The sequence below is a fragment of the Patiria miniata genome, unplaced genomic scaffold (genome assembly GCF_015706575.1).
Source record: "Patiria miniata isolate m_02_andy unplaced genomic scaffold, ASM1570657v1 HiC_scaffold_11, whole genome shotgun sequence".
Classification (NCBI taxonomy): Eukaryota; Metazoa; Echinodermata; class Asteroidea; order Valvatida; family Asterinidae; genus Patiria; species Patiria miniata.
In genome coordinates this window covers 3,431,508-3,445,330 of record NW_024037049.1, presented here as the reverse complement: position 1 = coordinate 3,445,330, position 13,823 = coordinate 3,431,508, and the positions used below count along the sequence as shown (strand labels likewise).

Here is a 13,823-nt window from a genome sequence, read left to right as displayed (position 1 = left end):
ATGTACCTTAACATAGATGGATTTTGACAAACTATAGCTTGCTGGATAGCGGATGAATAGGCTAACAAGCTGACAAATCGGCAAGGCTTCAGACCTGAAACTTTTGGAGCGAGCCCCAAACCTAGGTTCATGATGCACCCAGTTTCGTTTTTGTGCAGTAAGTCCCATAGCAAGGGCAGTCAGCGCAGGCCGACATGGCTCTCATGTCTCTTGCTCTAAAGGTACCTTATCATGGATGGATTTTGACAAACTTTAGCTTGTTGGATAGCGGATGAATAGGTCAACAAGCTGACAAATCGGCAAGGCTTCAGACTTGAAACTTTTGGAGTGAGCCCCAGACGTAGGTACAAGATGCCCCAAGTTTCGTTTTGTGCAGTAAGTCCTATAGCAAGGGCTGTCAGCGTCTGCAGACATGGCTCTCATGTCTCGCGCTCTAAAGGTACCTTATCATAATTGGATTTTGCAAACTATAGCTTGTTGGATGGCGGATGAATAGGTCAACAAGCTGACAAATCGGCAAGGCTTCAGACTTGAAACTTTTGGAGTGAGCCCCAGACGTTTGTACCTGATGCCCCTAGTTTCGTTTTTGTGCAGTAAGTCCCATAGCAAGGGCTGTCAGCGCCAGCCGACATGGCTCTCATCTCTCGCGCTCTAAAGGTAATTTATCATAGATGGATTTCGACAAACTATAGCTTGTTGGATGGCGGATGAATAGGTCAACAAGCTGACAAATCGGCAAGGCTTCAGACTTGAAACTTTTGGAGTGAGCCCCAGACGTAGGTACATGATGCCCCCAGTTTCGTTTTTGTGCTCTAAGTCCAACAGCTAACAAGGGCTGTCAGCGCCAGCCGACATGGCTCTCATGTCTCGCGCTCTAAAGGTACCTTATCATAAATGGATTTTGACAAACTATGGCTTGTTGGATGGCGGATGAATAGGTCAACAAGCTGACAAATCAGCAATGCTTCAGACTTGACACTTTTGGAGTGAGTTCCAGACGTAGGTACATGATGCACCCAGTTTCGTTTTTGTGCAGTAAGTCCCATAGCAAGGGCTGTCAGCGCCAGCCGACATGGCTCTCATGTCTCTTGCTCTAAAGGTACCTTATCATGGATGGATATTGACAAACTATAGCTTGTTGGATGGCGGATGAATAGGCCAATAAGCTGACAAATCGGCAAAGCTTCAGACTTGAATCCTTTGGAGTGAACTCTAGACGTAGGTACATGATGCCCCCAGTTTCGTTTTTGTGCAGTAAGTCCCATAGCAAGGGCTGTCAGCGCCAGCCGACATGGCTCTCATGTGTCGCGGTCTAAAGGTATCTTAACATGAACGGATATTGACAAACTATACCTTGTTGGATAGTAGATGAATAGGCCAACAAGATGTCAAATCGGCAAGGCTTCAGATTTGAAACTTTTGGAGTGAGCCCCAGACGTAGGTACATGATGCCCCTAGTCTCGTTTTTGTGCAGTAAGTCCCAAAGCAAGGGCTGTCAGCGTCTGCTGACATGGCTCTCATGTCTCGCGCTCTAAAGGTACCTTATCATGGATGGATTTTGACAAACTATAGCTTGTTGGATTGCGGATTAATAGGTCAACAAGCTGACAAATCGGCAAGGCTTCAGACTTGAAACTTTTGGAGTGAGCCCCAGACGTATGTACCTGATGCCCCCAGTTTCGTTTTTGTGCAGTAAGTCCCATAGCAAGGGCTGTCAGCGCCAGCCGACATGGCTCTCATCTCTCGCGCTCGAAAGGTACCTTATCATGGATGGATTTTGAAAAACTATAGCTTGTTGGATGGCGGATGAATCGGTCAACAAGCTGACAAATTGGCAAGGCTTCAGACTTGAAACTTTTGGAGTGAGCCTCAGACGTAGGTACATGATGCCCCCAGTTTCGTTTTTGTGCAGTAAGTCCCATAGCAAGGGCTGTCAGCGCCAGCCGACATTGCTCTCATGTCTCGCGCTCTAAAGGTACCTTATCATGGATGGATTTTGACAAACTATAGCTTGTTGGATGGCGGATGAATAGGCCAACAAGCTGACAAATCGGCAAAGCTTCAGACTTGAAAATGTCGGAGTGAGCTCCAGACGTAGGTACATGATGCCCGCAGTTTAGTTTTTGTGCAGTAAGTCCCATAGCAAGGGCTTTCAGCGGAAGCCGACTTGGCTCTCATGTCTCGCGCTCTAAAGGTACCTTATCATGGATGGATTTTGACAAACTATAGCTTGTTGGATTGCGGATTAATAGGTCAACAAGCTGACAAATCGGCAAGGCTTCAGACTTGAAACTTTTGGAGTGAGCCCCAGACGTATGTACCTGATGCCCCCAGTTTCGTTTTTGTGCAGTAAGTCCCATAGCAAGGGCTGTCAGCGCCAGCCGACATGGCTCTCATCTCTCGCGCTCGAAAGGTACCTTATCATGGATGGATTTTGAAAAACTATAGCTTGTTGGATGGCGGATGAATCGGTCAACAAGCTGACAAATTGGCAAGGCTTCAGACTTGAAACTTTTGGAGTGAGCCTCAGACGTAGGTACATGATGCCCCCAGTTTCGTTTTTGCGCAGTAAGTCCCATAGCAAGGGCTGTCAGCGCCAGCCGACATTGCTCTCATGTCTCGCGCTCTAAAGGTACCTTATCATGGATGGATTTTGACAAACTATAGCTTGTTGGATGGCGGATGAATAGGCCAACAAGCTGACAAATCGGCAAAGCTTCAGACTTGAAAATGTCGGAGTGAGCTCCAGACGTAGGTACATGATGCCCGCAGTTTAGTTTTTGTGCAGTAAGTCCCATAGCAAGGGCTTTCAGCGGAAGCCGACTTGGCTCTCATGTTTCACGGTCTAAAAGTACCTTAACATAGACGGATTTTGACAAACAATAGCTTGTTGGATAGCGGACGAATAGGCCAACAAGCTGACAAAGCGGCAAAGCTTCAGACTTGAAAATGTCGGAGTGAGCTCCAGACGTAGGTACATGACGCCCGCAGTTTAGTTTTTGTGCAGTAAGTCCCATAGTAAGGGCTGTCAGCTCCAGCCGACATGGCTCTCATGTGTCGCGGTCTAAAGGTTCCTTAACATAGACGGATTTTGACAAACTATAGCTTGTTGGATAGCGGACGAATAAGCCAACAATCTGACAAATCGGCAAGGCTTCAGACTTGAAACTTTTGGAGTGAACTCTAGACGTAGTTACATGATGCCCCCAGTTTCGTTTTTGTGCAGTAAGTCCCATAGCAAGGGCTGTCAGCGCCAGCCGACATGGCTCTCATGTGTCGCGGTCTAAAGGTACCTTAACATGGATGGATTTTTGACAAACTATAGCTTGTTGGATAGCAGATGAATAGGCCAACAAGCTGACAAATCGGCAAAGCTTCAGACTTGAAACTTTTGGAGTGAACTCTAGACGTAGGTACATGATGCCCCCAGTTTCGTTTTTGTGCAGTTAATCCCATAGCAAGGGATGTCAGCTCCAGCCGACATGGCTCTCATGTGTCGCGGTCATAAAGGTACCTTTACATGGATGGATTTTGACAAACTATAGCTTGTTGGATGGCGGATGAATAGGTCAACAAGCTGACAAATCGGCAAGGCTTCAGACTTGAATCTTTTGGAGTGAGTTCCAGACGTAGGTACATGATGCCCGCAGTTTCGTTTTTGTGCAGTAAGTCCCATAGCAAGGGCTGTCAGCGCCAGCCGACATGGCTCTCATGTGTCGCGGTCTAAAGGTACCTTAACATAGATGGATTTTGACAAACTATAGCTTGTTGGATGGCGGATGAATAGGTCAACAAGCTGACGAATCGGCAAGGCTTCAGACTTGAAACTTTTGGAGTGAGCTCTAGACGTAGGTATATAATGCCCCCAGTTTCGTTTTTGTGCAGGAAATCCCATAGCAAGGGCTGTCAGCGCCAGCCGACTTGACTCTCTTGAGTCGCGGTCTAAAGGTACCTTAACATGAATGGATTTTGACAAACTATAACTTGTTGGATGGCGGATGAATAGGCCAACAAGTTGACAAATCGGCATAGCTTCAGATTTGAAACTTTTGGAGTAGGCCCCAGACGTAGGTGTTAGGATTTCCCTAAATTCGTGTCCAATAGTCTACAACTATTTATTTCCTCAACAACGAAAGAAACACACTAAACACAATAAGCTTTTCCTTCAGTATATCTGTTCTATTTACAAACAATTAACACTTATTTACAACTGTGGTAGGCCGGTATTTCTTCACTTGTTACATTAATTCACATTCTAGATCATATTATGTCCTTCGTGTTTCCTTTTAAATGAATAGCAATTAATCTTTAAACAAACTTCCACTCTGCAGTTACTTTAAATTATTTTACTCTATACAAGGGTCTTTAAATGGGAGGAGCAGGCGTTTTAAGGATATCAGCCCACGGTACTGTCTTGAATCGTCTGATGCCGGTTGATCGTTGGATACACCGCCTCCTGGGTTGGGTGTCCTACAGCCGCACCAGTTCGATGCCCAGCTAATGGCTACAGCTCGTCCCTTGTCCTTCACCAGACAGCCATCTATTTACAAAATATTCAAGTGATCCTTACAATAAATATCTTTCACTTGACATCAGTAATTTACAAATCAATGATCCATCAGTTATCTTGTCGAAAGGTATAACTTCATCATAAAAATCCAACACTTATTTCAAACATCAGTCTGATCTTCAAACTAATATTAATCATGCTTTAAAGTATGCTTAATCAACATAAATCAAAGGTACTAAAATCAGTATTTCTTTCCAAGATTACTACTGGTTTTCATAAAATCGGAGCAACAATACTATTATTTTCTTCAACAAAATGATAAATTTACAAGTGGATAGTTTAGCTATAAACACTTACGGTTGTGTGGTTTCTTGAAATCCCAGATCTCCTTGGTGTGTTTAACTGAGCACAAAACTGCTCACTGGGGCCTTGAAATTCAAGCCCAAATATTACTGCCTCAAATAGGCTCTCAACTATTCAACATAAACTGCCTGCTATAGCTTTGCTATGCCTGTTGGCTCAGGTTCATGCAGTGACACACACAAGACAATTCTTCAAAATCACATCTGCTTTCTACCACGATCTGGTCTGCTCTGATCTGATTCCTTCATGATCACTCTCACTTTTCCGTCAGAAACCCACACACACCCAATCACTCCACTGTTCTTTCACTGTTGGCAAAGCAACTCCCTAGTAACTTTTGTTTAAACACCTGAATTCTATTATTCACCAAAGGTGTTGCAAACACCTAATTTACACACAACCATGGCTTTTGTAATGCTGCTGGAGAGAAAACCCACAACTACCGAAAAAGCTTGCTGCAAAAAAACGGTTACATAACGCGCACAGAGTTACAAAGACCGGTTCTGTGATAAATGCAGTTAGTGCTATTGGAAGAAACTTTTGAGACTATACCATTTCGCGAAAAGGGGGAAAATACACGAAAACTTCTTACAAATAACCCCCATTCAAAGAAAATGCACCGTATTTTCAAAAAAGAGCGAATTAAAGTAAAAACTGCGATCATTTCGTTATATACAAAAATATATTTACAACGTCATAAAAACCTATCTTCCGTGTACCGTAATAATTGGGTTCGCTGCTTTAACCTTAAACAGGTGCCTGTTATTGCTCACACATTTCGACTGAGATAATCAGCGCCTACGTTCTCCGAACCTTTGATTGCCTGGATGCGAATTCTGTAAGGCTGCAGAGCGAGCGCCCACCGCATAATTCTGGCATTTGCGACCTTAGACTTATGCAGGTACATCAAAGGCTGATGATCAGTTTGAAGCACGAACGGTTTTCCGTAAACATAGCGCTGGAATTTCTGTACGCCCCATACTAACGCTAAGCATTCCTTTTCTATCGTCGAGTATGCTTTTTCTCGATTCAGGAGTTTGCAGCTTGCATATGCAACGGGAAATAAGTGATTGTCACGTTCTTGTAATAGTACAGCACCTATTCCGACTTCGGACGCATCAGTTCTAAGTACAAATGGTTCATTGCAGTCTGGTAGATGAAGTATGGGTGCACTGATTAGACTAGCTTTCAGTGTTTCGAAGGCTTTCTTAGAACTATCATCCCATGTAATTTTGTTCGGCTCTGAATTTTTTGTTTTGTCTGTGAGAGGTGATGCTTTGGCCGCGTAGTTGGGAATAAATTTGCGATAATATCCGGCAAGTCCTAAGAATGATCTCATTTGTTTCTTCGTCTCTGGACGAGGTGCAGACTGAATCTTTGCGATCTTTTCATCTTGTGGCGCTAGCTGACCTTGACCTACTACGTGTCCTAAGAATTCTACTGTTTCCATTCCTATCACGCATTTGCTGGGCTTTGCGGTTAGATTTGCGCGTTGGAGTCTGCGTAGAAGTTCTTTGAGAGTTTCTAAGTGACTTGGCCAAGTTTGCGTATGAATTAAAATGTCATCAATGAAATTATCAACGTGATCCATACCGTGTAATAGTGTTCTCATCATACGCGAGAAAGTTGCAGGGGCATTGATTAAGCCGAACGGCATCACGTTAAACTGATACAATCCATTTGGGGTCAGAAATGCCGTTTTTATTTTGTCACTTTCTTTAAGCGGAATTTGCCAGTATCCTTTACTTAAGTCGAATTTGGAGAAGTAGTGATCTTTCGATAATTTGGCAAAGATTTCCTCCTGATTTGGGATGGGTTCTGCATCAAATGTTGTGATTTTATTGAGTTTGCGGAAGTCAATGCAAAATCTATTGCTACCGTCTTTCTTTTTGACGATTACAATTGGCGATGCGTAGGGCGAATTGGATGACTCTATAATACCCATTTCGAACATTTCCGCGGTTTCAGAATCTACCGTTTCTCGTAATGCATAGGGAAGTGGGTAAGGCTTGCTTCGGATTGGTTCTGTTGAGGACAGTGTAATCGCGTGTTCATCTAAGTTTGTTTTGCCAGGCATATCAGTCATTGTACTTTGATAATTGCCGAGAAGTCGCTTCACTTGTTTTGTTTGCTCGGAACTCAAATTTGTGCCTATTTGAACGTCGGCTGCCGTTTCAGTGGTTTTCAATGACGGGAGCACGAGTACTTCTTCGTTATCGGTACCTATAGTTTTGACAGTTTCGGTGAGAGATTCGGAGTCAGAGAGTGGTTCTTCGCATTCAATAATTGACACGGTTGCGCATTCTAACACGCCGTCGGAGATATCTGGTTTAGACTTGGGCGTTTCGGGTTGAGATTCTGTTCGGCCAATGTACTTTTTCAGTAGATTTGCATGGAATGTTTTGCTTTTACCGTTGAGGTCAATTTTGTAGTCCACACTTCCTACTTTCTCTAGTACGCGAAATGGGCCTTTCCACTGCAGTAGTAATTTATTGTTATCAGTGGGTAGGAGGAGCAATACAAGATCATCTTTCTTGAATGTTCTTGCGTGAGCTTTCTTGTTGTAGTATTTCGTCATGTTCTTAGTCGCTACACGAAGTTCTTCCTGTGCCAATTTGCAAGTATCTTCTAACCTATTTCGAAGATCGAGTACGTACTGATACGTTGTTTTGGTTTCAGGAGATTCAACTTTTCCCGTCCAAAGTTCCTTGAGGATAATCATTGGGCCACGTACTGTTCGACCGTATAACAGTTCGAATGGCGCGAATCCAAGACTACTTTGCGGTGTCTCGCGATATGCGAAAAGAAGCGGTGCTACGTATCTGTCCCAATCTCTCGGTTTGTCTGCGCAAAGGCGTTTAAGCATTGTTTTCAGTGTGCCATTAAAACGTTCAACAAGACCGTTACACGCGGGATGATATGGCGTTGTCGTTAGTTGACGGATAGATAAGAGTCTACTGATTTCTTTCATGAGACCAGAGGTGAATTGAGCTCCTTGGTCAGTTAGGATTTCATTCGGAATGCCGACACGAGAAAACACGTTCACCATCGCTTCTGCAATCCTAGTGGTCTCTATGCTTGGTAGCGGGATCGCCTCGGGATAGCGGGTAGCGTAATCTACGATAGTTAGAATGTAACGATTTCCACGCTCGGTCATGGGTTGGATGGGTCCTACGATATCAATCGCGACTCGCTGAAAAGGTGTATCAATAATTGGCATTGAACCAAGCGGTACTTTGGTGACTCTGCCCTTTGAGATTGTTCTCTGGCATATGTCACATGATCGACAAAATCGCAAAATATCTGAATGAATGCCAGGCCAGAAAAAACTGCTCAGAATTTTGTCACTCGTTTTCTTTGGGCCTTGATGTCCACCTAACACTGATTCGTGTGCCAATTTCATGACATGGACACGGAATTTCTGAGGTACTACGAGTTGGTGACATGTATCACCGTGATCTAATTTCGGGGATTGAAATTCGCGACAAATCAAACCATCCCTATTTAGAAAACGCGAGGTTCCGTAACGGTTCATTCGCGGTTCGCTACTTTCTACTAATTCACGAATTCGAAGTAATGTCACATCTTCTTGTTGTGCTTGCCGTATTTCGTCTCTGCTAATTTCTGGTAGACCGTCGGGTACTTTGAGTTTTTTCAACGGTTTGCCTTCGGCAAATTTCTGTGAGCGCGTTTGCACGGCGCCGATGGGCTCTGTGTCGTAGTTAAAGTTACGTGTACTCGTGTTTTCATTTCGGCTAATTCGGGTAGGATTTAGTGGCAAGTTCGCGGGTACCCAGTCGGGTTTCGGATCACCGGGGTTTCTTGCGCCTACTATATTACCGAGAAGTACATCATAAACAGGGTTTGTCATGCATACTGCCTCTACCGTACCGACGAAGTATGGCGTGTCAAGTGGTACGTATGCTACTGGTAAATTACTGACTGTTCCGTCGGCCATTACGCATGTTCGATCGTGTTCAAGAAACTGGTTAACGCGAACTAAGTCCTTACGAACGACTACTCCACTACAACCACTATCGCGCAGTATCGATGCGGTGGTACCGTTTACTAATCCCTTAGTTACTGGCATGCATTTTACATCTGTGCTCTTACATGCAGCGCTGAGTAAAGGTAACTGATGTCCGCACTCAAGTTTGATCATACCATCTTGTGTACAACAATCACTAAGCGCTTGTGTAGGGGGTGGCACTGTTATCATGCAAGCTATCGTTTCAGTGGGATACGCAGTTTCTGTTTGCGCTACTTGATTTCTTTGAACATCATTCTCTGCTGAACTATTTAGGTCAGACTGTGCTTGTGGATCTTGATCATCACTTAACACACTGACTAGCGCTGAAGTAATAACATTCGCAATCTTAGAAAATTTTGACTCTCTGCTTCTGCAGTCGCGGGCGATGTGACCAGGCTTATGGCAAATAAAGCAAGTTCTTTGCGCTCTATCGTGCTGTTGATATGAAGTCCTATTCGGTGTTTGTGACCGATTTGGTTGCTGATATGGTGGCTGTTTGTGCTGCGCGTAATTTGTGGGATGCATCGGTGGTCTACTAACTGGTGACTGCATTTGTCTTTGCATGTGCTGCGGTTGCTGTTTCCGAGGACAAGGGCGTGCATTAAATCCGCCATGCGCTTCAGAGTATTGCTCGGCATAGTGCGCCATGTCCTTAACGCTTTGCGGTTTGCGTTCTTTCAAGAAAGTCGCTAGCTCGTCATTACAACTTCCTAAAAATTGCTCCCTAATGAACAGATCCTTAAGACCAGCGAAAGACTTTTCGGCTTTGGACATGTCTATCCATCGACAAAGTAAGTTATCTAACCTTACTGCGAATTGCGGAGGTGTTTCACCGTCTTCAGGTCTCGCGGTGCGAAATTTCACCTGAAAACCATACTCGGTGAGATGAAAGCGCTTATATAACGCGTCCTTAAGTGTCTCGTAGTCGGCTATATCATTGATGGATAACCTAGAGTAGACTTCTAGAGCTTTGCCTTTTAGCAGTGCGCTCAAACTGATTGCCCACTCTTTCTTTGGCCAGGCTTGCGAAGTTGCATAACGCTCGAACCTTTGCAAATACGCGTCTAAATCATCATGAACGTCGTCGAAAAAGGGTAGCTTAGGAGTGCGCGCTTTTGCCCGTGCACCGTCCTTAGAATTACCCGAGTCAATGTTTGCGCTATGCTTCGCTTTTTCTAGCTGAATTTCTAGTTCAAGTTTCTCGCGGGTATGCGCTCTAACATCACGATCGAATCGATCTTTTTCTTTCTTGAGTTTGTCTCTCTCGGCACACACAAAATCTAACAGTTCCTTTCCCTGTAATCCACACTTTTCACCTAGTTCTGTCAAACTCTCAACCTCTGCTTTAACATCCATTACTACTCCACACAAACCTAACACCACTAAGGCACAAGCAAAGCTAACTAGCTGGCAGCGATTAGGAGTCATGAATTTGGTTGCATCTAACACACCTCAGAGAAGGAAATTCAGTTCGTATTTCATAAACTAATGGTAAATCCTTCGTTGTTTTCATAGTTGTGACAGGACACTTCAATGACTTCACAAGTTGAAATGGATTGGAAAAAAAGAAAAAAAAAATAACACTAGCAACACTAAGTCAAACAAAAGGTTTCTTTTCCGGTTTTGTTTTTCAATTCCTGGACAAGCCCCCAAATGTTAGGATTTCCCTAAATTCGTGTCCAATAGTCTACAACTATTTATTTCCTCAACAACGAAAGAAACACACTAAACACAATAAGCTTTTCCTTCAGTATATCTGTTCTATTTACAAACAATTAACACTTATTTACAACTGTGGTAGGCCGGTATTTCTTCACTTGTTACATTAATTCACATTCTAGATCATATTATGTCCTTCGTGTTTCCTTTTAAATGAATAGCAATTAATCTTTAAACAAACTTCCACTCTGCAGTTACTTTAAATTATTTTACTCTATACAAGGGTCTTTAAATGGGAGGAGCAGGCGTTTTAAGGATATCAGCCCACGGTACTGTCTTGAATCGTCTGATGCCGGTTGATCGTTGGATACACCGCCTCCTGGGTTGGGTGTCCTACAGCCGCACCAGTTCGATGCCCAGCTAATGGCTACAGCTCGTCCCTTGTCCTTCACCAGACAGCCATCTATTTACAAAATATTCAAGTGATCCTTACAATAAATATCTTTCACTTGACATCAGTAATTTACAAATCAATGATCCATCAGTTATCTTGTCGAAAGGTATAACTTCATCATAAAAATCCAACACTTATTTCAAACATCAGTCTGATCTTCAAACTAATATTAATCATGCTTTAAAGTATGCTTAATCAACATAAATCAAAGGTACTAAAATCAGTATTTCTTTCCAAGATTACTACTGGTTTTCATAAAATCGGAGCAACAATACTATTATTTTCTTCAACAAAATGATAAATTTACAAGTGGATAGTTTAGCTATAAACACTTACGGTTGTGTGGTTTCTTGAAATCCCAGATCTCCTTGGTGTGTTTAACTGAGCACAAAACTGCTCACTGGGGCCTTGAAATTCAAGCCCAAATATTACTGCCTCAAATAGGCTCTCAACTATTCAACATAAACTGCCTGCTATAGCTTTGCTATGCCTGTTGGCTCAGGTTCATGCAGTGACACACACAAGACAATTCTTCAAAATCACATCTGCTTTCTACCACGATCTGGTCTGCTCTGATCTGATTCCTTCATGATCACTCTCACTTTTCCGTCAGAAACCCACACACACCCAATCACTCCACTGTTCCTTCACTGTTGGCAAAGCAACTCCCTAGTAACTTTTGTTTAAACACCTGAATTCTATTATTCACCAAAGGTGTTGCAAACACCTAATTTACACACAACCATGGCTTTTGTAATGCTGCTGGAGAGAAAACCCACAACTACCGAAAAAGCTTGCTGCAAAAAAACGGTTACATAACGCGCACAGAGTAACAAAGACCGGTTCTGTGATAAATGCAGTTAGTGCTATTGGAAGAAACTTTTGAGACTATACCATTTCGCGAAAAGGGGGAAAATACACGAAAACTTCTTACAGTAGGTACATGATGCCCCCAGTTTCGTTTTTGTGCAGTAAGTCCTATAGCAAGGGCTGTCAGCGCCAGCCGACATGGCTCTCATGAGTCGCAGTCTAAAGGTACCTTAACATGGATGGATTTTGACAAACTATAACTTGTTGGATGGCGGATGAATAGGCCAACAAGTTGACAAATCGGCATAGCTTCAGATTTGAAACTTTTGGAGTGAGCCCCAGACGTAGGTACATGATGCCCCCAGTTTCGTTTTTGTGCAGTAAGTCCCATAGCAAGGGCTGTCAGCTTCTGCCGACATGGCTCCCATGTCTCGCGCTCTAAAGGTACCTTATCATGGATGGATTTTGACAAACTATAGCTTGTTGGATGGCGGATGAATAAGCCAACAAGCTGACAAGCCGGCAAGGCTTCAGACTTGAAACTTTTGGAGTGAACTCTAGACGTAGGTACATGATGCCCCCAGTTTCGTTTTTTGTGCAGTAAGTCCCATATCTAGCAAGGGCTGTCAGCGCAAGCCGAAATGGCTCTCATGTGTGGCGCTCTAAAGGTACCTTAACATGGATGGATTTTGACAAACTATAGCTTGTTGGATAGTGGATGAATAGGCCAACAAACTAACAAATCGGCAAAGCTTCAGACTTGAAACTTTTGGAGTGAACTCTTGACGTAGGTACATGATGCCCCCAGTTTTGTTTTTGTGCAGTAAGTCCCCTATCTAGCAAGGGCTGTCAGCGCCAGCCGAAATGGCTCTCATGTCTTGCGCTCTAAAGGTACCTTATCATGAATGGATTTTGACAAACTATAGCTTGTTGGATGGCGGATGAATAGGCCAACAAGCTGACAAATCGGCAAAGCTTCAGACTTGAAACTTTTGGAGTGAACTCTAGACGTTGGTACATCATGGCCCCAGTTTCGTTTTTGTGCAGTAAGTCCCATAGCAAGGGCTGTCAGCGCCAGCCGACATGGCTCTCATGTGTCGCGGTCTAAAGGTACCTTAACATGGATGGATTTTGACAAACTATAGCTTGTTGGATAGCGGATGAATAGGTTAACTAGCTGACAAATCGCTAAGGCTTCAGACTTGGAACTTTTGGAGTGAGTTTCAGACGTAGGTACCTGTTGCCCCCAGTTTCGTTTTTGTGCAGTAAGTCCCATAGCAAAGGCTGAAAGCGCCGGCCGACATGGCTCTCATGTGTCGCGGTCTAAAGGTACCTTAACATGGATGGATTTTGACAAACTATTGCTTATTGGATAGCGGATGAATAGGCCAACAAGCTGATAAATCGGCAAAGCTTCAGACTTGACACTTTTGGAGTGAACTCTAGACGTAGGTACATAATGCCCCCAGTTTCGTTTTTGTGCAGTAAGTCCCATAGCAAGGGCTGTCAGCGCCAGCCGACATGGCTCTCATGTGTCGCGGTCTAAAGGTACCTTAACATGGATGGATTTTGACAAATTATAGCTTGTTGGATAGCGGATGAATAAGCCAACCAGCTGACAAATCGGCAAGGCTTCAGACTGGGAACTTTTGAAGTGAGTCCCAGACGTAGGTACATGATGCACCCAGTTTCGTTTTTGTGGAGTAAGTCCCATAGCAAGGGCTGGAAGCGCCAGCCGACATGGCTCTCATGTGTCGCTGTCTAAAGGTACCTTAACATGGATGGATTTTGACAAACTATTGCTTATTGGATAGCAGATGAATAGGCAAACAAGCTGATAAATCGGCAAGGCTTCAGACTTGAAAAGTTTGGAGTGAGTCCCAGACGTATGTACATGATGCCCCCAGTTTCGTTTTTGTGCAGTAAGTCCCATAGCAAGGGCTGTCAGCTTCTGCCGACATGGCTCCCATGTCTCGCGCTCTAAAGGTACCTTATCA

The 13,823-nt window shown here is 43.8% G+C and overlaps 2 long non-coding RNA genes across 2 annotated transcripts; both read right to left on the bottom strand.

Moving 5' to 3' along the window:
• Window positions 1–4,158: 4,158 nt before the first annotated feature.
• Window positions 4,159–5,179, bottom strand: LOC119742142. The gene is made up of 2 exons (XR_005272824.1): window positions 4,868–5,179; window positions 4,159–4,540 (listed from the first exon to the last, which is right to left on the bottom strand). It is a non-coding gene; the product is annotated as an uncharacterized LOC119742142 (long non-coding RNA).
• A 5,464-nt stretch (window positions 5,180–10,643) lies between these two features.
• On the bottom strand, window positions 10,644–11,938 carry LOC119742139. Its single transcript, XR_005272823.1, has 2 exons — window positions 11,353–11,938; window positions 10,644–11,025 (listed from the first exon to the last, which is right to left on the bottom strand). It is a non-coding gene; the product is annotated as an uncharacterized LOC119742139 (long non-coding RNA).
• Window positions 11,939–13,823: the final 1,885 nt, after the last annotated feature.